We start from the raw sequence: 24710 nt of genomic DNA, 5'->3' as shown, positions 1-24710 counted from the left end.
AGCATTTGTAAGGCCTGTGTGAATGGCTGGTGCTGTGACCTCTAGAAAATACTTTACTCTCCAAATTGGAGCTAACAGATTTATCACTTGCTGGGCCCCGACCTTCCAGGTCAGCCTAGGGTTATTTTTGTTTATTATGGGCGAAGACATGGTAGTCTTATTACAGAAGCCTAAAGAGCAAATATTGAGAACATGATTTAGGGATTAAAGAGAATTCTGAAAGCATATTTTTGATTTTAAAATTTCCTATAAAAATGTTAACTTTGTCAACATCTGCTTGAGATCGTTGCCCTTAGACAGATGTCTCTGTCAGCCACCAGCATTGTAACAGTTCAGGATAATGGATGCTTTTGTCTCCTTCTCTGTGGAATTTCAGTTTCTACTCTGTGGAAGGCTAATTCTGATTACAAAGGAATTCTGAGCACAGTTTGGTTGTTTTTGTTTTATTAGTCGTATGAAGTGTGTTTCAATAAAGGGAGTTATCAGCATATGCGATATAAAATCACCTTGTTCTATTCTGAGTTTATTGAAAAGATAGTGATTTTAATACAGTTTGAGACATTCCTTCTTCAAATCTGCAGAGCAGGGCATTGACAGGCAATATAGTTCAGCAGTGTAGAGCACAGAATTTGGTAGACTTAAGTTCAAATCTTGACTTACTATCTGTGTGACCTTGGGTGAGTTATTCCAACTCTTTAAACCTTCATTTCTTAATCTGTAAGTGGGGGTAATGTTGGCATTGACCTCACAGTGTTATTGGAAGAATAACATAAATGTATGTAAGATACTTAACATTATGCCTTACGCACAGTAAACGATCAGTAATAGGGTAGCTGCTATTATTATAATTATTCGGTCTCCAAGACCTCCGTTTTACTCATTACAGATGACCATGACTTTTACTTTACAAAGCAGACTGGACTGTCTTTTCACCTCAAAACATTTTTGGATATCCACCAATTAATTTTTTTAAATGTCAAAAATTTAAAGGGTGCTTCCTTTGTGCCAGGCTCTGCTTTATGCGTGTGGCTCACTTACTTCCCACAACCACTGTTTGCCATCTCCATTTTACTTATAAGAGCATTGAGACTCTGCAAGTTTCATAATTTCCCCAATGTCATATTGCTAGTATGTGAGCAAAAATCATCTAGCTCCAGAGCCTATCTCCCTAACCACTGTAGTATACGTACTGCCTGTCTTTAATGTCTTAGAATTTTAGTTCTATACATGATCCTCTGCCATGTTGATTTTTTTTCTCCCTTTCTATTTGTACTTTGACAGCTTTCTAAAACTGCCTAGGTGTCTCTCAAATTAAATGAATTAATAAAGGAATAAATGAACAGATACAAAACCTTTATTACTCACTTCTAAACACCTTATGATCTGGTTTTTGTCCCGCTGCCCCTGAAACTTCCCTCTCCAAGGTCACAACTGCGTAGAAAAATGACTGCACGTGAATAAGAAAGTAAGGAATTGTTTAGAAAGCTGTGGCAATAGTCCAAGTGAGAGCTGTTGGTAGCTAGGACTAGAGGAATAGCAGTGAAGATAGAGAGTATTAGATTACGGGGGTATATTTTTGAGATAAAGTCATAAGGATACACTGGTTGATCTGATGTAGGAGGTAAGGGAAAGACAGAAATAATGGGTGACTCCATTTGATTTGAATAATCAATCGGTGGATGATGTTGCTGTTTACAGAGAACAATGGATTTGGAGCAGGTTTAGGAAAAAGATATGTGGGTTTTTTTGTGTTTGTATTTGTGGGGTTTTTTTGTTTTGTTTTGTTTTTCTGGGAGAGTGTTGGAGGATGGAGATATCAAAGGATTTAAAAGTCTGGAGCTCAGAGAAGGATCTCTGGTATGAAAATGACACGTGAAACCCTAGGTATGATCACTTATGGAGAGAACATAGACAGAAGAGAGAAGCAGCCCAGGAAAGAGTGCTGCCATTTAGAAGCTGAGCAAAGGAAGTAACAAAGGATAATAAGAAAAATGGACAGTGAGATAAGAATAAAATGAGGAACCTGGTGTTACTGGAGGCTATATATGTACTCCTCAAGCTTTTCTGAGCTTGGTATGCTGGTGAAAGCCTCTACATTTTACATACCCTGTCTCCAATGCCTACAAGGCCTTCCTCAATTTCTCTGTCTGGCAAACTCCTACTCTTTCTTCAAGACTTAGTTCAATTCCTTGGAAGCCTACTCTGACTCCTCACCTCTTGTTTCCACAGCACTGTGTCCCTAACTCTATTTTAGCCCAAATAACTGGGCACTTAGGATTGTATAATCTGTCTTATAAACTCTCTGGCTCCACTGAGGTCAGCTCCTTGAGGGAATCATTGTCTTTTATTTCTGAATCTCCAGTAACTAGCACAGTGAATGTGGAAAAATAAGTATCTGACTATCATTGATTGAATAAAATGTATGCATGACTAGATTCCCTTTTGACCTCCAATATTTAATGTCAAACCATTTAATTCCTACTATAGGACTCCACCTAGAAGCCCAATAGTGAGTTCCACCTAGAGATCAAATTCTGCATTTCTCAACTTGAAGTTATTCACTTCCCTTAAGACCTCCTTCTATTTCTATTTATGGTACAACTATTCTCAAGTCCTTCAAGATTGGAAGCAAAAATCACTTTTGACTCTTCCCTATATATAGCCAGTCAGCCACTATTCCTGTCCATTTTCCCTCCATATATCTTGAATCTGAATCTTCTTTCTTTTCCGTAGTTAGCAACTTGCCCAAGGTCACTGAGCTACTCAGATACAGAGCCAGGGCTGGAATCCATTCTGTCTGACTCACTAAGTAATATCACCTTTCTGGCTTATGCTTGGGTAACTGGGATCCTTTGATAATATGGCAGGCAATTCCAAAGAATATAGCTTGTAATTTTCTGGAACATTTTGGGAAGGAAAATACTCCATGGACTTTTGTTTTTTCTTATGTCTGAGACGTAAACCAACTATTTTATGAGGCATTGACAGAGAAATAGATGGATAGACTGATTTATTTCCCTCAATAGGATGTAATCTGATGACTGTCTAAGGATATAAAAGTTTATAAATATAGTAAAGTATTTGTATCTAGAATATTTCTGTTAAAAATCATCAACTGCATTAACTAGGACATCTTACTTCCACTCCCAAAGTTCTATTCTACTCAATTTTTATGTCTTCTCCCAAGATTAAATTGCTCCTTAGGATCTCATCCTAGCCACAGGGTCAACGTTATAATCCTGAATTTCCATACATTTTTGTCTTAGCCCTGGGTGATATCCAGAGAATGTTTGGGGACCAGAATGAATAAATAATTGAATGTCCATATTGCTTAGTAAGTGAATATGTAAATGTATATGCACAGTAGTACCAAATAGCTGACTGGTGTTTTTTTCCCCTTTCTTACCATTTAGCTGTAAAGGAAAGATGGAGAGGAAGTAAGCCTCTCACACTGTGACACTGTGTCATCACTAATAACTGCTCCATCTCTAAAATCATGAATTCTCACATCCTTCTTTCTGATTTCTGCTCTACCTAAATTTTACACTATACCATTCCTCAAACTCATTGGTTCCACCAGTTTGATTCCCTACTTTCAAAAATCCATAGATTTGGCTTCTAATTCCTGCCTGATTAATATAACTGGATGCGAACTCTTGCTGTAAATGCTATAAAAACTAAACAAAATATATGAAATGACTGTTTTCAGACAGTACATAACAGGAAGTGCAGTGCTGTGATTCACATATGATTGTTTGATACTAGAACACGATGCAGGGAGGGGAATCTCAAGCAGAGCATAGTGGTCTCACTGAGATGAAGAGGGAAAATAAAAGAGCTGGGAAAGACTAAGGGAGCCAAAATTTGTGGAGCAGGGATGAAGCTAAACAAACAAACTGCTATGGACTGAATTATGTCACCAAAAATTCATACGTTGAAGCCCAAACTCACAACATGATGGTATTGGAGGTGGGGACTTTGGGAGGTAATTAGGTGTAGTAAATCTATGAAAAACTTATAGTTAACATTATGTTTAAACATGAATCATTGAACTCTTTCCTCCTAAATCAGGAACGAGGCAATGATGTCTTCTCTGACCACATCTATTCAAAATTTTACTGGAGACTGTAGCTGGTATAATTAAGGCAAGAGAGAAAAATAAAAGGCAAATATAAGGGAAAGAAAAATGTAAAACTGTATTTCTTTCACAGAAAATATGATCATGTATTTAAAAGAATTTAAAGAATCTAAACTACTCAAACAAATAAATCAGATCTCAGGGTACAAAGTCAGCATGTAAAAACAGTTTTATTTCTATATACTAGCAAATAAATTTTGGAAAATGAAAACTTTTAAATACTACTCACAATATCAAAAACATGAAATACTTAGGATAAATTTAACAAAATATGTGCAAGACCTCTACCCTGAAAACTATAAATCATTACTGAAAGAAAGAAGACCTAAATAAATGGCAAGATATAACATTATACTGAATTGGAAGATTCAGTTTTGTTAAGATGTCCATTTTCCTCAAGATGATCTATAGAATCAATGCAGTCCCAACCAAAATTCCTGCAAACGTTTCTTTATTTGAAGACATTGAGAAAGTGATTCTAAAATTCATGAATATGGAAGGATATAGAATATTCAAAATGAGTTTTAAAAAGGAGAACAAAGTGGAGGTACTTACAATATCTGTGCTGTCAAGGCTCACTGTAAAGCTATAGTAATCAGAACAGAGTGAGATTGGAGCAAGGATAGACAAATAGAACAATGGAACTTGATACTTATCTTCGATTCAGGCCTCTCCCTTGAGCTCCACAACATTTTTTAATAACTATTTTATGTCTCTTCTTGAATGTCTTAAAGACATCCTAAGTTCCATATATCTTAAACCCAACCCATTATCTTTTTTTCTCCTAAACCCAGTCCTTCATTTACATTCCCCTGCTAGTTGTACAAACCAGAAACTTAAGAATAATCCTCAACCCCCTCCCTCTCTTTGATTCCTTACTGATTCCTTACTAGGAACCTTCAGTCTTATCTCCTAAATATCCCTTGAGTTCATCCACATTTCTCTACTTCCGTCACCCTATTCTAATATCTGCTGCCTGGACTTCTGAAAAAGTTTCCTAAACTAGTTAACCCACATCTACTCTTAACTACCCCCAGAGTATATTTTTGAAATGAAAATTGTATCATGTTAAACCTTGCTTAAAATACTTCAATGTCTTCACGTTTGTTGTAGGAGAAAGATAAATTGTAATACGGCTTTCAAGGTTCTACCTGGTCTAGTCCCTGCTTGCCTCCCTAACATCACCTTACACCATTCTGTCTCTTGCTTTCTCAGAGAGCAGTGCTTATGTTTTTGTTTTTGTTTTTTATGCAGAGGAATACTAGCTCTCATAATGTATTTGTCAACTGAATGAATTAATGAAGCCATTACATATCCTAACATTACTACAGCAAAGATACAATGATCTTTCTATTTCCTATAGGAACTTGACAATAAGTTGATATTACATGTGAAGTTCTAATGTTTAGACCATAGGCATAGTCAAGTTACTGATGCATGCACATTCTCCAAAATCATAGGAGCTTCATAGTTTTCTTCCAAAGTCAATGCATCATTTTTGTGTTTTTGATATACGTTAAGTGCTTATATTTAGATGCCTTCCTGTGAAATTGAGAACTGAAAGATTTAATTTAAAAGTATGTTCCAGCATGTGTGCCTCTGTTCATCATGTGTAGTTCAAAGGTGATGCAAATGTAGAGGGTTGCATTATAAAAGGCAAACAGTGTGTCACTTCATACTCAGTGTTTTAGAAGAGAGTTCTCAATTTCTTGGTCATAACACACTTAGCAAAAGACATGCATCACATACTCCCATGCGGTGCACCAGAGGTTACATGCAATTTCCTGAGTGCTAACTAAAACTCCACCTTACTGTCTCTCTTTAAGAAAGCGTATTGTAAAGCAAGTGGGTGAGAGTGACGTTATTTGGGGGATAATCTTGAATCTGATTCATAGTGCTCTAAAATTACATCATTCACAAATTTCAGACTTTACCTACCTTTAATAACAAATTACTTGTGGTGCAGCTCACCAGTAAACTGGGCATAGGAGTGCATTATGACACTGAAGTATACAAACTACTTGTTTCGAAGGTAGTAATTCAGTGGTCTTGAACCATCATTGTGTTCTAGCCTGAATGAATATAGCAACCTCCGTGCTGAACACCAGAGGGGAAATTATGCACACACGTACCAGTATTAAAATATGCCTTTATGTAAAAACATTTCTCTATTGAATGTGTCCATAAGCCCAAATGTTCATGCATATTCCCAATAATGCTGCTTATAAATTTTCTTACCCACAAATATTGGAGAGCAGAGAGCATGGAAATCTTGTTAGTAATATACATTTCTTAAACAGTTATAAAACTAGAGAAAGTAATATCCTCTAGACTTTTGTGAAGCTGGCTGTACTGTGATTAATTTTACTAGTGACTCTATACATGAAGAAGTTATTAGGAGTTCATAGATTCCAGTGGGTTTAGCTGGTTTCCTCTCCACTCCATTGCTGTCCCATTTTTCTAAGCCATCCCCTGATGGTCAATGTCTATGAGAAAAGCTGAGCATTTGTCCTAACCCCTGCAGCAATCTCTTCTGGGGCATCATCTGGTCTTTTCTCGAAACCTGGAGCCCTGTGTTTTCTACGGGGGTATTTGTTCTCACGTTATAAATCTTTACTCTTAAGAAAAACTTCCCTAAAATTCTGTTAAATCTGACTTTATACTACTTCCACCCACAGATCCTAGGTCTGACTTCTGGGTCACACTCAACAAACTTCCTCAATAGTCTGCTTCTTCCCCTAATATTTCTTTGTCAGTTTTCTTGCCTTTGAGTTCCATTTTTTTCCTGCTTAATCTCCTCAGTCCCTTCAACTCTTTCTCATGTGAAATATTTCTCTAACCTCTCAAGCAGTGCCCCTCTAAAAGTATAGTTTCCAAGGTGGAAGGTGGTGTTCAAATGGGTACCATTCACTAATTTTTTTAATATTAAGGGGATTCCACAGGAAGTGGCATTGAAGCTGAGGCAGATGGTGAAGGGAAGGTATGCAGTTAGAGGGAGAGCTTGTGGAACAGCACAGAATCGTGAAAGCTTGTGACATCACAAGAAAGTCAGTATGGCTGGCAAGTAGAGTGTGTTATGCTAAGGAGTTTGGTCATTTTCATTCAGGTTGTCCAGAGCTTTCAAACTTTCTGAACAAAGGCATTGCATGGTAAATTTCACGTTTTAGAAAATCCCCTTTGGTATTAGTGTTGCAAAGGTTTTACAAGGAATGAAATTAGTGCGGGAAAGCTAGTTAGGATATTTGACTAAGTGAAAAGGACAGGATAGAAACAGAGATGGATCCTAGGCACATTTTTTTTTAAATCCGCAAGAGTAGATAAATAATTAAAGGATGTTTCTAAAATACAGGCATTTAAGAACACACTTGGAGTCTATGTCTCTAGTAATCCTGCAGAAAACATACCCATTTCTGTCATAACATTCCAGAAGCAAATTTGTTCCACTCAATGGGGCCATGTCCAGTCAAAGAAAACCCACTAAAATATGAAGCCTCAGGAACCTGGAAATTGCTGAGGACAGTTGAATATGTCATCTCTGGAGAGTGCTGTAGTCCCCCAGTCCTAGTTTTGTTCTCTGAGAGTATTATAGTCTTTCCTGCAGTGATATCCTTATTCAGGATAAGGATGATCCAGAGTATGTTTATTCCAATGAAATGCTAATAAATTGTAGTTGCTTCAGTTATGAATTTGTTACATCTCCAAGTCACATTGGAAAGTGGAGTGGGTGTGGGAGATGTCAAATCTTGGAACCAGTGTTTCACAGAAGTGTTATCTGGCTTCTTGCCAAACACCAGTGCCTGCTGACTTATGAGTGACACTTTTATCTTGAATCTGATGCAAAGATTGTGTTACATTCAGCCCCGGAATGTTTTAAAGCCTAAATAATCTGGAGAATCCCTTTTGCTTCATCTTGGTGCTAGCTCAGCAGCTTGATTTCTACCTCTGCTGTCACCTGGTCTTTCTGTTCTTTTGGGAGAAACTGTGGGGGAAGACATGGCTTCCTGAATCCTAGGCTGCATTATATTAGCAGGTTGTCAATGTCTCACCACCTTCCTTGCAAAGCAGGTGCTGTTACAGAATTAGCAGACCGCACCACCATTTCAGGGATCTTTGCTACCCTCGGCAAAGCCTGGTTTTCTTTTACACTCTCACATAAAGGGCAGACCGGAGAAGCCACCTAGGGAAGGGCCATACAGGGTAGATGGAGAGTTTGGACGGCTGAAAGGCAACTACTCATGTCTTGAGCCCCTCTTCTGTATCACTGCGACCGTCAGTGCTGGGGACAGGGAACACAGGAGACTTCAACTGCTTTCAGTGCTATGAAGCGCACTCAGGAGATATTTAGCACATCAGTGAATGAATGGACGATGGCCCCTGGGTAAACACCATGATCTCTCCACTCATCCAGGATTCTGCTCTGACACTTGTATATGAGGACCCCTCTTGGAAGTGGATCTGCCTGCTTAGCCTCTCTGATATTAACTTCAAGCGACAGGGATTTACTACTATATCCGCATGGATTGATTCTTCACGACTATGACACCATTCTTGAGGAAACAACCTCCATATTTTACAAACTCATAAATCAGTATTTGTTTTTATTTTGTCTAAAAGATACCTTCTTCCAGTTCTAAAATGTATCCCCATATCCCGTGGTGGCTTATTGACCAAATATGTGTTCACTATTTCCAACTCTCGTAACTACATTTATTAATTCATTCAGGCAGTGAGTGATTTTTAAGTGCCTATTAGCGCTCAGGCTTATATCAGTTAATGTGGAGGATACCAAGGAAAATATGATAATGTGTTTGTCTATCTCCCTAACCCCTAGAATGTAAGTGCCTTGAAATCAGTGGATTTTTTTCTAATTTCTTCCTATATGCCTAATTCATTCCTTTATACCATGTAATACCATGTAATAAGTACTGAATAAATGATTTTTGAAGGGTAAGTGGATAAATGAAAGAATGATCTTGCTAAAAGAACAGAGAATGCATTTTTCTCTTTTAAACGGACAGTAATTCAATGGGCCTTGAGGAATAGGCTAAAAAATTCTCTGAAGTCTACACATTCTTAATAGTGAAAGAATTTGTCAACCCAGAATACAAGTCTCTTCTGCATAATTCTCCAAAGAAGTAGTTTTAGGATACAAATGAAATAGTAGTCTTATGTATCTGGAGTTGACTACATACATTCAGTAGTCATGTACGTAAGATTCAGAAGGCCGTTCAAGTAAATGAACCATGAATTCCACAAAATTATATTAATGAGCAAAGATGGAAAGTTTTCTTGTTCATGTGAACACCCGACATTTTCAAGCCAACTATTGAATAAATAAATAAATGCAGATAAGTTTGGATTACCCAGAGATCTCTGGAACTGTCAAGTCACCACAAAACTCCTATAGGGATTTATGAACCCTTAGAAAAGTATACAAAATGAATACTTTGTGAAGAAACTTACATTAATAATATAATATAATGTTTGATGATGTAACTTTCAACTGAGCAGAGTGTTTGATAGCAGTGGAACGAACCAAACATTTACTGAGCACCTGCTGTATAACAGGCCCTATCTTTGGGGATAAAGTAATTAATGAGGTCCTCAAAGAGCTAATATTTCAGCTAGTGAGACAAGACAGAGGCATCTGCAAAGGTATCTGACACTAAAAGACTTGAGAGACCATATAATACCACAGTACTAGTTATCGCAATTACTTTCTAAAAGCATGATAATAAAAACACATGAATGATTCTTTGGGGCAGTCATATACCCTCATCTCTCCTGCCTACCTTGACCTTGAAATTTAAAGCTGATCTGCTCTTGATCCATGGTGCTGAACAGATCCTAATAAAAAGGAGCTTGGCGGTGCTTTGAGACCAACCACCTAGAGGGGTGGGATAGGGAGGGTGGAAGGGAGATGCAAGAGGAAGCGGATATGGGGATATACGTATACGTATAGCTGATTCACTTTGTTATACAGCAGAAACTAACACAACAATGTAAAGCAATTATACTCCAATAAAGATGTTTAAAAAAAAGGAGCTTGAGCCCTTTGGTCTTTCCAGAAATGGCCTTACACTCTCTACTTTGTTTCTATTTGCTTCTTCTTCTTCCTTCTACCTGCCATTTACTATTTTTTAGCTCCAGAGTACTCCTTAAACATACGGAAATGTTCAGGTACTCTTGCTTTTACTCTCGGCATTTCTTCTCAGACATAGGTCCACCAACTGGGTCCAGGCCCCAGGACTGCCCTGTAGATAAGTTTCACAGCTGGGACACAGTGTAGCTTCTTCCCAAGTCCCTCCTTTGGGAAATATGCAGGGATATTTAATTTTGTGATGCTGAAAACCCCATCTTTGTTTTAGATGGATATCTTATTTCTACTATAATTTGAATTTGTATTTTTTTCTGACAGAAAAATGACATTATTCCTACATGAGAGAACATGAAACTGGATTTGTTAGATTCAAAAGGAGTCCCATTACTGCACTTACTTGAAACAACCAAATAGTTCACTGGCATCTGGGAGTGAAGCCAACAAACACAACTGGTCAGTTTCTTTACAAGTAGGATGAGGGGATTTGGGTTAAAATATTTCTCAGTTTCTTTATAGTTTTAATTTCCAAAGAAAGACTCATTGACACTGATTCCTAAGGAGGTTGGAACTATATTGATCTGAATTTCAAAATAAACACGTTATTTTCAGCCATGCAATGTTATAATTAGGAGGAACTTAGGAATCATGCATGATAGTCCTTGTATTTTACAGACATAGAAAAGTAGGTCCAAAGGGAAATTACTTGCTCAAAATCATGCATCAGTTGAGTGCAGAACTGAACCTGGACTCTTGACTTTATTCTGCTGACCTTCCATTGTCTTGGGGAATACAACCTGGAGGACTACTTCTGGAAGCAAGTGCTTAAAATCTTCCACAAAAAATCTGGCACATTCACACATGGTAAATGTGGGGTTTTGATTTAAATACTCAGCTGCTGTAGAGCCACTGAGATTGGCAGTTGATCCCTTAGCTTATATTGGTCCACAACCCAGTAAACTACCTAGGCTTGATCCCGAGCCTGAGGTGCTCATTTTTGTTCTTGCTTCCCAGTGAGCATTTAGTCCTTGCTGGAAAAATATTCCTAAACCATCATGAAGGTGCAATGAATTTAACTTTCTGAATCTGTTCTTTTCCATATGTGCCTTCTAACTGAAGCACCATATTCAGTATTTCTAACTTAGAAAACATTTTATTTCATACTCCATAATTAAGCTTTTTAGAATTCAGGAATGACATCCAAAACTTTTTAAAGAATCTTAGGAAATGTCTGACACTCTCTAGGCAAGACCTATGAGTTTAATCAAGGAATGCTTACTGGATGTTGCAGGGACTTCTTCAAACTCGTTTTATTAGTTGCTCCTGAATTTTCAAATGATCATAATTTGCTTCCATTTCTTCTAAAAACTTGAAGAAATAACACATTTCTTGATGAGAGCATTCTGAAGAATTATGGAAAAAAAAGAAACTGTGAGTATTTTAAGATATATTCAGTTTTCCTCAGAGTCATGAAAGCTGTAGCCATACCCATTTTTGCAGAACCATTACTTCCTCTCTAGCTACCATTTCTAGATTTAAAACCCTGGAAAAGGTACAATTTCACCAGCCACCACTAGTACCTAGTGTCAGCAGCTCATATAAAACCTGGGAAAATATAGTAGGGATTAAAGAAATCTGTAAAACTGTGAAGTAAGGCCAAAGCATGTAAAATGCAATTCCTTTTACTGAGTACATAATTTATTAGGAAAGCTCTTTATTTATAGGAAATATGCTTGATACCTTATCCTTGGCAACTGCCTGATATTTTTTTTAGAAGAACAAAAATGGATAAAATGTTTCCCAGTATAGGAATTCATTCATTTCTCAAGAAATATATCTATGTCTTTGCTTCATACTCACTCCTCTGTCCCCAAGCACAATTCTCCTTTCTTACCTGTCTTCATCGGTCCTAAAATAAGTCACCTTCCTGTAAGCAATCTCAGGGCTAGAACTAACAAGCGATCATCCCTACCCTTACCCAGCTCCCTACTATCTCCTCCTTCCCCCAGGCTCCATCATGTTCACTATTAAATTCAAGTAATGAACATTTGGCTTTTGGAAGCCCATTGCTATTGTTTTACTTCTCTGCTGGTTCTGTGAGCCATGGCTAGTTCTGTGAGCCATGGCTAAATTTGTAGTGAGGGGGATTTGGTCTTTTTCCATGGTTATTTTCTCAGGAAAACATCAATTACCCACAATTGAACAGCTTTGCAAGTAGAAGGAGGCCTTCATTTTCAGACCCCTTTTCTCGAAATACAGTTGAGAGAAATCAATGTCACAGGTAATTTCTCTTGACCAGAGGTCCCCCGTTCTTCCAGGTACATATTGCACTTGTATATTTAAGCTGCCTGACACCCTCAGGTCACCTTCACAGGGTCTTTAGCTGCATGTTGAGGGGGGCCATGTGAGCATCAGGACTTAGGTGTAGAGATTAGTTTTTGATCCTCTTAATTTGCTGTCCTTTGCAGTTTCTAAAGCTCAGTTTAGTGTCTGGAAAGGGAATGTCCTGATTTATTTTCTCAAAGTAAAGCTCTGAGATATTCTATCTAATTGTCATCTTTAAGATTTCTTTCTATTCTATGTAAAGGATAAGAGAAGCCTCACTTATTCATTTTGGAGACAAAACTACTTTTGGGGGGTGATGCAGGAAAGTGGGTGGAGACAGCATAATATGTGGCCATTGATCAATGAAGGGCAAGGTGGAGAAGAAATAGAGGGAAGGCTCTACCCTGAGCCCTACACACAGAAGTTCTAGGCCAGCTGGCACTATGATGCTGCCTTTGGTTTTCCAACTCTATTCATACCCACAGCTCCATTGGTTGCCAAGGAGCTTGCTCAGGCCAAGAATAAACTTATCCCATGGCTGCTGAGAAGAGTTTATTTGTAGAATGTGGGGGCTGGGGTATAGACGTTGCTTAATAAAGTTCATCATCTCATGAATTCCTTATTTAAAACTTTGCACCCAAGGCAATGTGTCTCAGAGCAAAACCTAGGTTGTTAACTTCTGAATTTATTTGTGGAGACTTCATGTGGAAAACAATCAAAATTCAAGTTTTAAAAAATTATTTCAATAAAATATCAAGTTTAAAAAAAAAGAACTCTTGCTTTAGGATTTGCATTTTCATCAATTGTCTCAAATACTAATAGCAGTTCAATGAGGCAAATCCTTTGTTACAACCCAAGTGAATTTACACCTGGGCTAGAGTAATAAGAGAAGATGTTTAAGGTTAAAAGGGGGAGTGAATTAGAAAGAGCTACCAGTCTTCCTTGGCACATCTTTACATCTGAATGAAAGCCAGATCAATGTGGTGTTTTATTTCAGTTTCTTGTTCATTTACCGTGCAAAAGAGATTATGTATCTCCTCAGATACCACAGTCCTGAATGTAGAAGAAAGCATAGAGCACAGGCTGGTTACAGCCTTAATTATTACCATCATTATTATTACCATTAGCCATCCTATATAGAACACTTATCATGAGCTAAATACAGTACTAGGTATTTTATATGTCATTCAATAACAGCTCTATGAACTATTATTTCCACCTAAACTCAATGAAGTTAAGTACTTCATTCAACATTATACAGCTCACAATCAACTGAACTGCAATCCAAAGGTTCAGGCTATCGATCTGCATGAAACCTATTTTGTAATGAAAATATGTCCTAAGATGCATTTTCTTCTAACAACATGGACCAAAAAAAAAAAATTCCAATTTTGGTTAAATTTGTATTGAATTCAGTAGTTCTGGACCACCGGTGCTTTTTTGGACTCACAGAAATTTCCATGAATCAGTATTGATTCTTCCATACAAGGAGCAGAGTAAAGGAGACCATGGGGCAGGGACTAGGAGGTAATTTGATCATCCACCAGCTGAAAAAGTAATTATTATGTTAAAAATAACTCTGAAGCGTTTCATTTCTTTAAAAACCATCACATCTCAAATAAAGAAATTCTATGGATAATTATTTTGATTTCATGGTGTTTTTTTGTCGTCACTGCTTTTTGTTTTCTTTTTTTCCGGTTAGAAACCACCTGCTTCCTCCCCAAATTGTTCCTTTTTAATCATGAAATATTTTAAATATAACGTTAAAAATAGGGAATAATACCAAAAAATCTATGTCCATTCTCCAATCATGTTCTCTTTCTCTCCTTCCTCAGAGATAACCGTATCACACATTTAACATTCATCATTCCCATGAATGGTTGTATACTTCTATGTCTGTAGATATTCATACACTTTATAAAGTACCATTTTTCAAGCTTTTAAACTTGATGTGAATAGAGTGGGAGAGATCAAGATGGCAGAGTAGGAGGACATGGAACGTACCTCCCCCATGAACACATCAAAAATACATCTACCGGTGAAATGATTCTCATTGAAAACTAACTGGAAACTGGCAAAAAGAATACTGTACAAAAAGGCTATAAGAAAGATCCACACAAAATCAGTTAGGAAGGGAAGAAAAGCAATCAGATCTGGACCTGTGCCCCGGGAGGGGACTCAGAGGAAAAGGGAGATTACAGGGGCAGAGATCCTCCCTGGGTAGTGAGTGGTTCAAGCCACACGCTGGATGTCCGTCCTAGCCCTGAGGTTCCTGAGGTTCGGCACAGGGAAGACGAGCCCCCTTGGCTGACTGAGGGGTTAGTGGGACTAACAGGAGGGCTGTGGGAAGCCTGGACTCCGTGAGGAATGCGTGCACCCGAGGCAGGATGAAATAACTAAATATGTCCTTACTTCAAGCACAGTAATATGTTAGTGCTACATTAACCTTTTTTTTCAACTTCAGTGAGATGTAATTGATGTATAACACTTTGTAAGTTTAAGGTGCACAATGTGATGATTTGATACACATATATATTGCAAAATTATTACCACAGTAAGGCTAATTAACACCTCCATCACCTCAGACAATTACCATTTGTGTGGTGTGTGTATGTGGTACGTGTGATGAGAACATTTAAGATTTGCTCTCTTGGCAAATTTCAAGTATATAATACAGTATTGTTAACTATATATATATATACCGAGAACTTATCTTCTAACTGGAAGTTTGTACCGTCTGACTAACATCTCATCTCCTGCCCTTCCTTCCCTTCACACCACCCCTGGCAACCATCATTCTACTCTCTGTTCCTATGAGCTTGGCTTTTTTAGATTCCACGTGTAAGCGAGATCATACAGGATTAGCTCTTCTGTGTCTGACTTTTTTACACTTAGCATAATACCCTCAAGGTCCATTCATGTTGTGTCAAATGGCAGGATTTCCTTCTTTTTTAAGGCTGGATAATAGTCCATTATTCAAATTTCTTTATTCATTCATCTGTTCATGGACACTTAGGGTGTTTGCATGTCTTAGCTATTGGGAGTTATTTCATTTTCTTTGAATATATACCCAGAAGTGGGATTGCTAGGTCATAGAGTAGTTCTATTTTTAATTCATCTGAAGAACCTCCATACTGTTTTCTGTAGTGGCTGCATCAACGTACATTCCCACCAACAATGTACAAATGTTCCCTTTTTCCACACCCTCACCAAAACTTGTTATATCTTGTCTTTTTTATAATAGACATTCTAACAAGTGTGAGTTGACATCTCATTATGGTTTTGATTTGCATTCCCTTGATTAGTGATGTTGAGCATCTTTTCATTTACCTATTGACTATTTGTATGTCTTCTTGGGGAAAATGTCTATTCAGGTTTTCTGCCCACTTTTTAATCAATTTTTTTCTCTTGAGTTGTATGAGTTTCTTGAACTCCTTATAGGATACATGGTTTACAAATATTTTCTCCCATTCTAGGCTACCTTTTCATTTTATTGATTTTTTTTCTGTGCATAAGCTTTTTAGTTTGATGTAGTCCCACTTATTTAATTTTGCCTTTATTGCTTGCTCTTTTGGTGTCATATCTGAATAATTGTTGCCAAAACCAATGTCAAGGAACTTCCCCCCCTGTTTTCTTCTAGGAGTTTTATAGTTTTATGTCTTATATTTAAGTCTTTAATCCTTTTTGAGATAATTTTTGTGAGTTGCTTAAGAAAGGGGTCAATTTCATACTTTTGTATGTGAATATCCAGTTTTCTCTACAATATTTATTAAAAAGACTGTCCTTTCCCTTTGAATATTCTTGGTTCCCTTGTTAAATATTAGTTGACTATATATGTGGGTTTATTTCTGGACTCTTATTGCTGTTCCATTAGTTTATGTGCCTGTTTTTATGCCAGTATCATACTGTTTTGATTAATATAGCTTTGTACTATAGTTTGAAATCAAGATGTATGATGTCTCCAGCTTTGTTCTTCTTCTTCAAGGTTGCTTGGTCTATTCAGGGTCTTATGGCTCCCTATGAAATTCAGGATTGTTTTTTCTGTTTCTGTAAAAATTGCCATTGGAATTTTGATAGAGATGGCATTGAGTGTACATATGGCTTTGGGTACTATGGGCATTTTAACAATATTCATTCTTCCAATCCATGAACATAGGATATTTTTCCATTAGTTTGTGTCTTCTTCAGTTTCTTTCATCAATGTCTTATAGTTTTCTGTGTACAGCTCTTTCACCTCCTTGGTTAAATCTATCCCTAAGTATTTTATTGTTTTTGATGCTATTTTTAATTGGATCGTTTCCTTGATTTCCTTTTTGGATAGATCACTGTTGGTATAAAGAACTGATTTTTGTATGTTGATTTTGTATCCTGCAGCTTTACTAAATCCGTTTATTAGTTCTAATAGCTTTCTTGTGGAGTTCATGTTTTCTACAAGTAGGATCATGTCATCTGCAAATGCAGATATTTTACTTCTTCCTTTCATATTTGTATGCTATTTATTTATTTATTTATTTATTTATTTATTTTCTGAATTGCTCTGCCTGGGACTTCCAGTACTATGTTGAATATGAGTGATGAGAGTAGGTACCCTTGTTTTTGTCCTGATATAGAAGAAAGGTTTCAATCTTTCACCATTGAGTTGTAAGGTTTCCTCTATCATTTCCAATTTTATTTATTTAAGTTTTATCTCTTTCTTTCTTAGTCTAGCTAAAGGCTTGTCAAGTTTTTGTTTATCTTTTCAAATAACCAGCTCTTAGTTTTGTTGACCTAGCTATTGATTTCCTGGGCTATATTTCATTTATTTCTGCTCTGATCATGTTATTTCCTTCATTCTGCTAAAGTTAGGGATAGTTTGTTCTTCTTTTTCTAATTCCTTGAGATAAAAAGTGGTTTATCTTTTTTTTTCTTAATCTAGGTGTTTATCACTGTAAACTTCCTTCTTAGAACTGCCTTTGCTGCATCCCATAAGTTTTGATATGTTGTTTCCATGTTAATTTGTCTCAACATATTTTTTTATTTCCCTTTAACTCATTAATTGTTCAGGAGTGTGTTTAATTCCCACATATTTGTGAATTTTCCAGTTTTTCTCCTGTTTTGACTTCTAGTTTTCTACCATTGTTTCAAAAATATACTTGGTATGATTTTAATCTTCTTAAATTTTCTAAGACTTGTTTTGTGACTTAGCATATCACCTATCCTGAAGAATGTGCCATTTGCATTTGAGAAGAAAGTGTATTTTGTTGCTGTTGGATGGAATATTCTATATTTGTCTGTTAGGTTCATTTGGTCTAAAATATAGTTCAAGTCCAATGTTTCCATATTGATTTTCTGTCTGGATGATTTTATCCATTGTTGAAAGTGGGGTATTAAATTCTCCTACTATTACTGTATTGTTGTCTTTTTCTTCCTTTCGATCTGTTAGTATTTGCTTACTATATTTAAGTGCTCTTATGTTGGGTGTATATATTTTTAAAATTGTTATGTCCTTTTGATGAATTGACACCTTTATCATTATACAATGGCCTTCTTTATCTCTTCTTAAAGTTTTTGACTTAAAATCTATTTTGTCTGAGATAAGTAAACCTATCTTTGTTCTCTTACGGTTTCCATTTGTGTGGAATATCTTTTTCCATCCCTTCATTTTGAGCCTCTGTTGTGTCCTTGAAGCTGAAGTGAATCTCTTGTAGGCACACATGTAGTTGAGTTTTGATTTGTTTTGTTTTGTTTTATCCATTCAGTTACTCTATGCCTTTTGTTTGGAGAAATTAGCCCACTTATGTTTAAAGTAATTATTGATAGGTAAGGACTTATCAATGCCATCTTATTATTTTCTGGCTATTTTGCAGTTCCCTTGTTATTTTCTTCCTCTCTTGATGTCTTCCTTTGTGAATTGATGATTTTCTGGAGTGGTGTGCTTTGGTTCCTTTCTGTTTATCTTGTGTGTATCTATTATAGGTTTTTTCTTTATGATTACTATGGGGCTTACATAAAACATCTTATAGATATAATAGTCTATTTTAAGCTGATAACATCTTAACTTTGATTCCATACCAAAACTCTACCCTTTTACTCTCCTTCCCACATGTTATGTTTTTTATGTCATAATTTAGCTTTTTTATGTCATATATCCATTAACAGAATATTGTAGATATAATTATTTTTAGTACTTCTGTCCCTTAATCTTTATAATAGAGGTAAATGATTAAACACACCACCATATCACAGTATTAGAGTATTCTGAATTTGACTATTTAGTTACCTTTACCAGTGTGTTTTATATTTTCATATATGTTCATGTTACTAATTAGTGTCCTTTCATTTCATCTTTAAAATCTTTCAGCATTTCTTGTAAGGCAGGCCTAGTGGTGATGAACTCCCTCAGCTTTTGTTTGGGAAAGTTTTTATCTATGTTTCATTACTTAAGAACAACTTTGCCAGATAACGTAATTTTGGTAAGCAATTTTTTTTTCTTTCAGCTCTTTGAGTGTATCATCCATTACCTCTTGACCTGCCATATTTCTGTTGAGAAATCTGCTGATAGCCTTAGGGAATTCCCTGTATGTGAGGATTTTTTTTTTTTCTCTTGATGCTCTACAAATCTTTCTCTGTCTTTGATTTTAGACAATTTTGTAATAATATGGCTTTGACAAGGTCATTTTGGGTTTAAATTATGTGGGGATTTATGAGCCTCATAAACTCCCCAGATTTGAGAGGTTCTCAGGCATTATTTCTTTAAATAAGTTTTCTTCCCCTCTCTCTCTCTCTTCTCCTTCTGGGACTCCAATAATGCATAGATTACTTAATTATATACCATATTTTCACATAGGCTTTCTTCAGTCTATTTTGTTCTTTTTTCTTTGTTCTCCTCTGACTGGATAATTTCAAATGATCTGTCTTCTACTTGACAGATTCTTTCTTCTGCATGATCCAGTCTGTTGTCGATGCTCTCTATTGCATTTTTCATTTCATTGATTGTATTCTTCAGTTTCAGAATTTATGTTTCGTTCTTTTTTATGATTTCTATCTCTCCATTAAACTTCTCATTTTGTTCATGTATTGTTTTTCTGATTTCGTTGAATTGTCCTTCTGTGTTTTCTTGTAGATCATTGAGCTTCCTTAAAACAACTATTTTGAATTCCTTACTGGGCAAATCACAGATCTCCCTTTCTTTGGAGTCAGTTACCAGAAAATTATTGCTTTCTTTTGTGGTGTCATGTCTCTTTGATTTTCATGTTTCTTGAAGTCTTTCATTGCTATCTTCATGTGTAAAGAAGCATTCACCTCCTCCAGTCTTTGGAAGAGACATACCTTCCTTCAGGCTTGTTAAGAATTCTGAGGTTTTCTCAGATCTTTTCTATGTATACACCTGACCCACACTTCTTGTTCCCTCAGGGGGAATTCTTAAGATTGTATGCCTGCAAAGCCAGGCTGGGTGCTGATAGCCTCCCTTTTGTTTTCCTTGCCCAGTGTTGAATGCTTAACTTTATGTGCTTTCTCCGAAAACCTGCAGAGTTGGGACAGCTTCCTGCACATGCTCACTAGCCATTTGCAAAGGCTTGTTCTCACTGTCCTCTGGGGCATAAACAGAGAGACGTCCATGGGGTGTGGGGTGTGTGTATGGGTGAGGCATGCATAGCATTAGGGGTGGCCCTGGGTCAGTCTCCATGGGCAAGGTGTTCCTAGCAGATCAAGGATGGACTTTCTGATGGGGTCTGAAAAGCAGTTAGTAAGATATGTATCACTTTGATACTTTCCTTTCTGAGCCCTGATTTCTGTTCTCCCAGCTGCTCACCACCCTATAGTCATGCAGTTCATGATTCAGTGTTCTGTAAGCAGGGGGAAAGAAATGGGTCTCTTTGGCGGTACTCCCCATATCTGGGGAAGCCAGGAGCTCACTCATACACTCCACTTTCCCTAAAAAAGAAATCACGGGCTAAGAAGGTCTCTCTTAGCACTGAGCTGTGCCACCTTGGCAAAGGGGCAATGGGGGGTAAAGTGAAACTGTTCCTCTTTTCATGGTCAATGCGTCCAATCTTAGATTCTTTTTTCCAACAGTGTCCTGAAACTTCTCTGCTAAACTCCTGGACTTTCACAAAAGCCCTCTCATCTGTGAGTAATTGTCAGAATCATTGTTCTTTGGGGGGAAGATGGTAGAAAACTTTTATTTCTCCATGTTTATGATGTCATATCTACATTAACTCATGAGGCTCTGCATCACATTAGGAGAGAAGTCTGATTTTTAGGTGCCAAGTAATACTTCGAAATGAAATTATTGAATGATTAAATATGTAAATATAAAAATAAAAGCATAAAAGAAGTACAGAAAATACATTTATCTGTTCTTATAAAGAGAAAAACCTTTCTAAATACAAAAGCAAAAAGAATAAGGGAAATATCAAAAGATTTAAATATATAAAAATTTAAATATTGAGATTAAAAAATACTACAAATAATTTTTTTAATTTAATGTTGGAAAAACTGCAAAATATGGCACATTATTTTTTAAAGTTTCATGAATTAAACTGTTATAAATCATAAGGAGAACATGAAAACTGTGGTAAAAATGTACAGGTAATATGCATAGACAGTTTGCAATAGAAGAAATACAAATGGATAGGAAATGTGAAAACTTTAATCTTATTATACTTAAAAAAAGTAAAATTAAACCAAAAATAAAATTCAATTGCCATCTATTAAATTGGCAGCAGCTTTTAGTTGCCCTCCTCATCTTCTGTTTTTCTCTCTGTTCCTTTACCCCTTACTGGCCTTGTGAAGCATTTTGTTCCTATGTGATTTATTTCATCCCCATTATCAACTGTCCCCATCAAAGCTTATCCTCTGAGAAGAATCTAATCTCAAAACAAGGAAATGTGATTTCTTTTACACCTTGTGTTTTCTATTATTCTCTTTTATTTTAGAACAATAAAAGGTATTTTAATTTTAATTCCAGGTGAGAGGTAAAATTTTGGTGGACTTGTGTACTTCCCAAAAGACTCAAACACATTGTTATGGTAACATACCATCTTGCCAGGGTCAGTTGGGCAATCAGGATGGACTGAAATACCCGGATCAGAGTCTCAAAAGAAGAGCCAGAGTGTGGGCAGTCTAGGAGAGAGAGGATGTGGAAATAGGTTTGGAGAAGGAAGATGAGCAGGGGAGGAAAAGAAGGAGAGGAGGCAATTGCACCCTAGCATCCTTGCATGGAGGACCTTTGGTAGAAAGACAGTCCCTCAGGGACTATTGTTTATGCCCCTGGTCTTCATGGTGCAAAATGCCATATAGGATGTATCAATATCATGATTGAGAGCTTTGAGGACGGTATAGGGCCTGTTTACGAGGGGATTGGAATGTTGTTCCCGTGCTCTTTGGTATTTAACAAGGCATATTGAATCAGTACAAAGCAGAGTGGGCACTAATGGTCAACATATGTTTGTTCTCTACATCTGTGTCTCTATTTCCACCTTGCAAACTGATTCATCTGTACCGTTTTTCTTGATTCCAAATATATGTGTTAATATACTATATTTGTTTTTCTCTTTCTGACTTACTTCACTCTGTATGACAGTCTCTAGATCCATCCACGTCTCTACAAATGACCCAATTTCGTTCCTTTTTATGGCTGAGTAATATTCCATTGTATATAGGTACCACATCTTCTTTATCCATTCGTCTGTCAATGGGCATTTAGGTTGCTTCCATGACCTGGCTATCGTAAATAGTGCTGCAATGAACACTGGGGTGCATGTGTCTTTTTGAATTATGGTTTTCTCAGGATATATGCCCAGTAGTGGGATTGCTGTGTCATATGGTAATTCTATTTTTAGTTTTCTAAGGAACCTCCATACTGTTCTCCATAGTGGCTGTATCAATTTACATTCCCACCAACAGTGCAGGAGGGTTCCCTTTTCTCCACACCCTCTCCAGTATTTGTTGTTTGTAGATTTTCTGATGATGCCCATTCTAACTGGTGTGAGGTGATACCTCACTGTAGTTTTGATTTGCATTTCTCTAATAATTAGTGATGTTGAGCAGCTTTTCATGTGCTTCTTGGCCATATGTATGTCCTCTTTGGAGAAATGTCTATTTAGGTTTTCTGCTCATTTTTTGATTGGGTTGTTTGTTTTTTTTAATATTGAGCTGCATGAGGTGTTTATATATTTTGGAAATTAATCCTTTGTCCGTTGATTCGTTTGCAAATATTTTTTCCCATTCTGAGGGTTATCTTTTCGTCTTGTTTGTAGTTTCCTTTGCTTTGCAAAAGCTTTTAAGTTTCATTAGGTCCCATTTGTTTATTTTTGTTTTTATTTCCATTACTCTAGGAGGTGGGTCAAAAAAGATCTTGCTGTGATTTATGTCAGAGTGTTCTTCCTATGTTTTCCTCTAAGAGTTTTATAGTGTCTGGTCTTACATTTAGGTCTCTAATCCATTTTGAGTTTATTTTTGTGTATGGTGTTTGGGAGTGTTCTAATTTCATTTTTTACATGTAGTTGTCCAGTTTTCCCAGCACCACTTATTGAAGAGACTGTCTTTTCTCCACTGTATATCCTTGCCTCCTTTGTCATAGATTAGTTGACCATAGGTGTGTGGGTTTATCTCTGGGCTTTCTATCCTATTCCATTGATCTATATTTCTGTTTTTGTGCCAGTACCATATTGTCTTGATTACTGTAGCTTTGTGGTATAGTCTGAAGTCAGGGAGGCTGATTCCTCCAGCTCCATTTTTTTCCCTCAAGACTGCTTTAGCTATTCGGGGTCTTTTGTGTCTCCATACAAATTTTAAGATTTTTTGTTCTAGCTCTGTAAAAAATGCCACTGGTAATTTGATAGGGCATGTGTCTTTTTGAATTATGGTTTTCTCTGGGTATATGCCCAGTAGTGGGATTGCTGGGTCATATGGTAATGCTATTTTTAGTTTTTTAAGGAACCTCCATACTGTTCTCTATAGTGGCTGTATCAATTTACATTCCCACCAACAGTGCAAGAGGGTTCCCTTTTCTCCACACCCTCTCCAGCATTTGTTGTTTGTAGATCTTCTGATGATGCCTATTCTAACTGGTGTCTCACACCTTCATTTTTTTCTTCATAAAAAGCCATCCCTTTGCTCTACCCTCAGCTCTGTGTCCATGCTCTGCCCACCATGTGTCTTTGCCTTACTTTATAACACGTGATCCCATTCCCCAGTGATCTCTGTCATGTAGAAGCCACAAGATGCTGTGGAAGAGAATGAGCTTTGCAGTCAGACGGACCAGCAGCTCTGCCTCCTCACAGTTTTGATGTGGGACTTGGGAAAAATTACTTAAACTCTCGAAGTCCTAGTTTCTTTAGCAAGAAATGGGGAATAGAAATATATCCTTTGCATAGAAAATTATGTAAAGCATCTAGTGTAGTGTTTGGTACCCAGTTGGCATTACATCTATGCCATTTATATTATTTTAAGATCCTATGTAACTGAACATTGCTTTTAATTTATATTTTAGCAGTTGGAATAGAGCTAAAACATTAAAACATGGTGTGTATAAAAACTGAAGTAATCTAGCTTTGCTGCATTCTAATTGTGTCATTTGATGAAATTCCTTAACTCAGTCTAAGTTTTATTATCTAAAATTTAGTAGAGTAACAGTAAGTATTCCACAGAGTTTTGTGAAGATTAAATGTGATAATGTACTAAGATAATTAACAAAGAACCCCACCCAGTAAATATTCAACAAATATTAAGAACTGCTCTTCAGGAAATACGAAGTGAGATCAGGCAGCAGTAATTCTTTCTATAAGTTGGATTGGCCCCTCTCCCCAGAGTTCACTGTCTCTTGGGTAAGATATCAGGGTGGGGGAGGTGGAGGCCTTCAGGGATTCTCTGGGCCATGGACCTAATGTAAAAAAGTAGAAACTGAAGCTTAGGGAGCTTTGAGGCCTGTCCCAGGCCACACAGGGAGCTAATGGCCAAGTCTACTGGAGTCCTGGCTGTTTCCACAGTTCCCCAGGGTCTGACCTCTCTACCACCCCTCATTTCTGTGCCTTTTGACCTACAGGAGTGCACATCAAGGCCTTTGACAAATAAACAGTGGCCTAGAGATTAAACTGCACCTGAAGCTGGTTATGCAGGTTCACTTAGCATTTGAACCAAGGGCGGAAACTCAGTTATACCCAGACT

At 37.0% G+C, this 24710-nt stretch overlaps 1 long non-coding RNA gene across 1 annotated transcript in view; it reads left to right on the top strand.

The window, feature by feature from the left end:
• LOC309611705 overlaps positions 1-24710 on the top strand; it is a 397191-nt gene that overhangs the window by 210822 nt on the left and 161659 nt on the right. The window lies entirely within an intron of this gene.

Source organism: Balaenoptera borealis (genome assembly GCF_965194805.1).
Source record: "Balaenoptera borealis genome assembly, chromosome: 15".
In the NCBI taxonomy this organism is placed as follows: domain Eukaryota; kingdom Metazoa; phylum Chordata; class Mammalia; order Artiodactyla; family Balaenopteridae; genus Balaenoptera; species Balaenoptera borealis.
The sequence above is the reverse complement of the archived record's forward strand: the minus strand, read 5'-3'. Positions and strand labels throughout refer to the sequence as shown.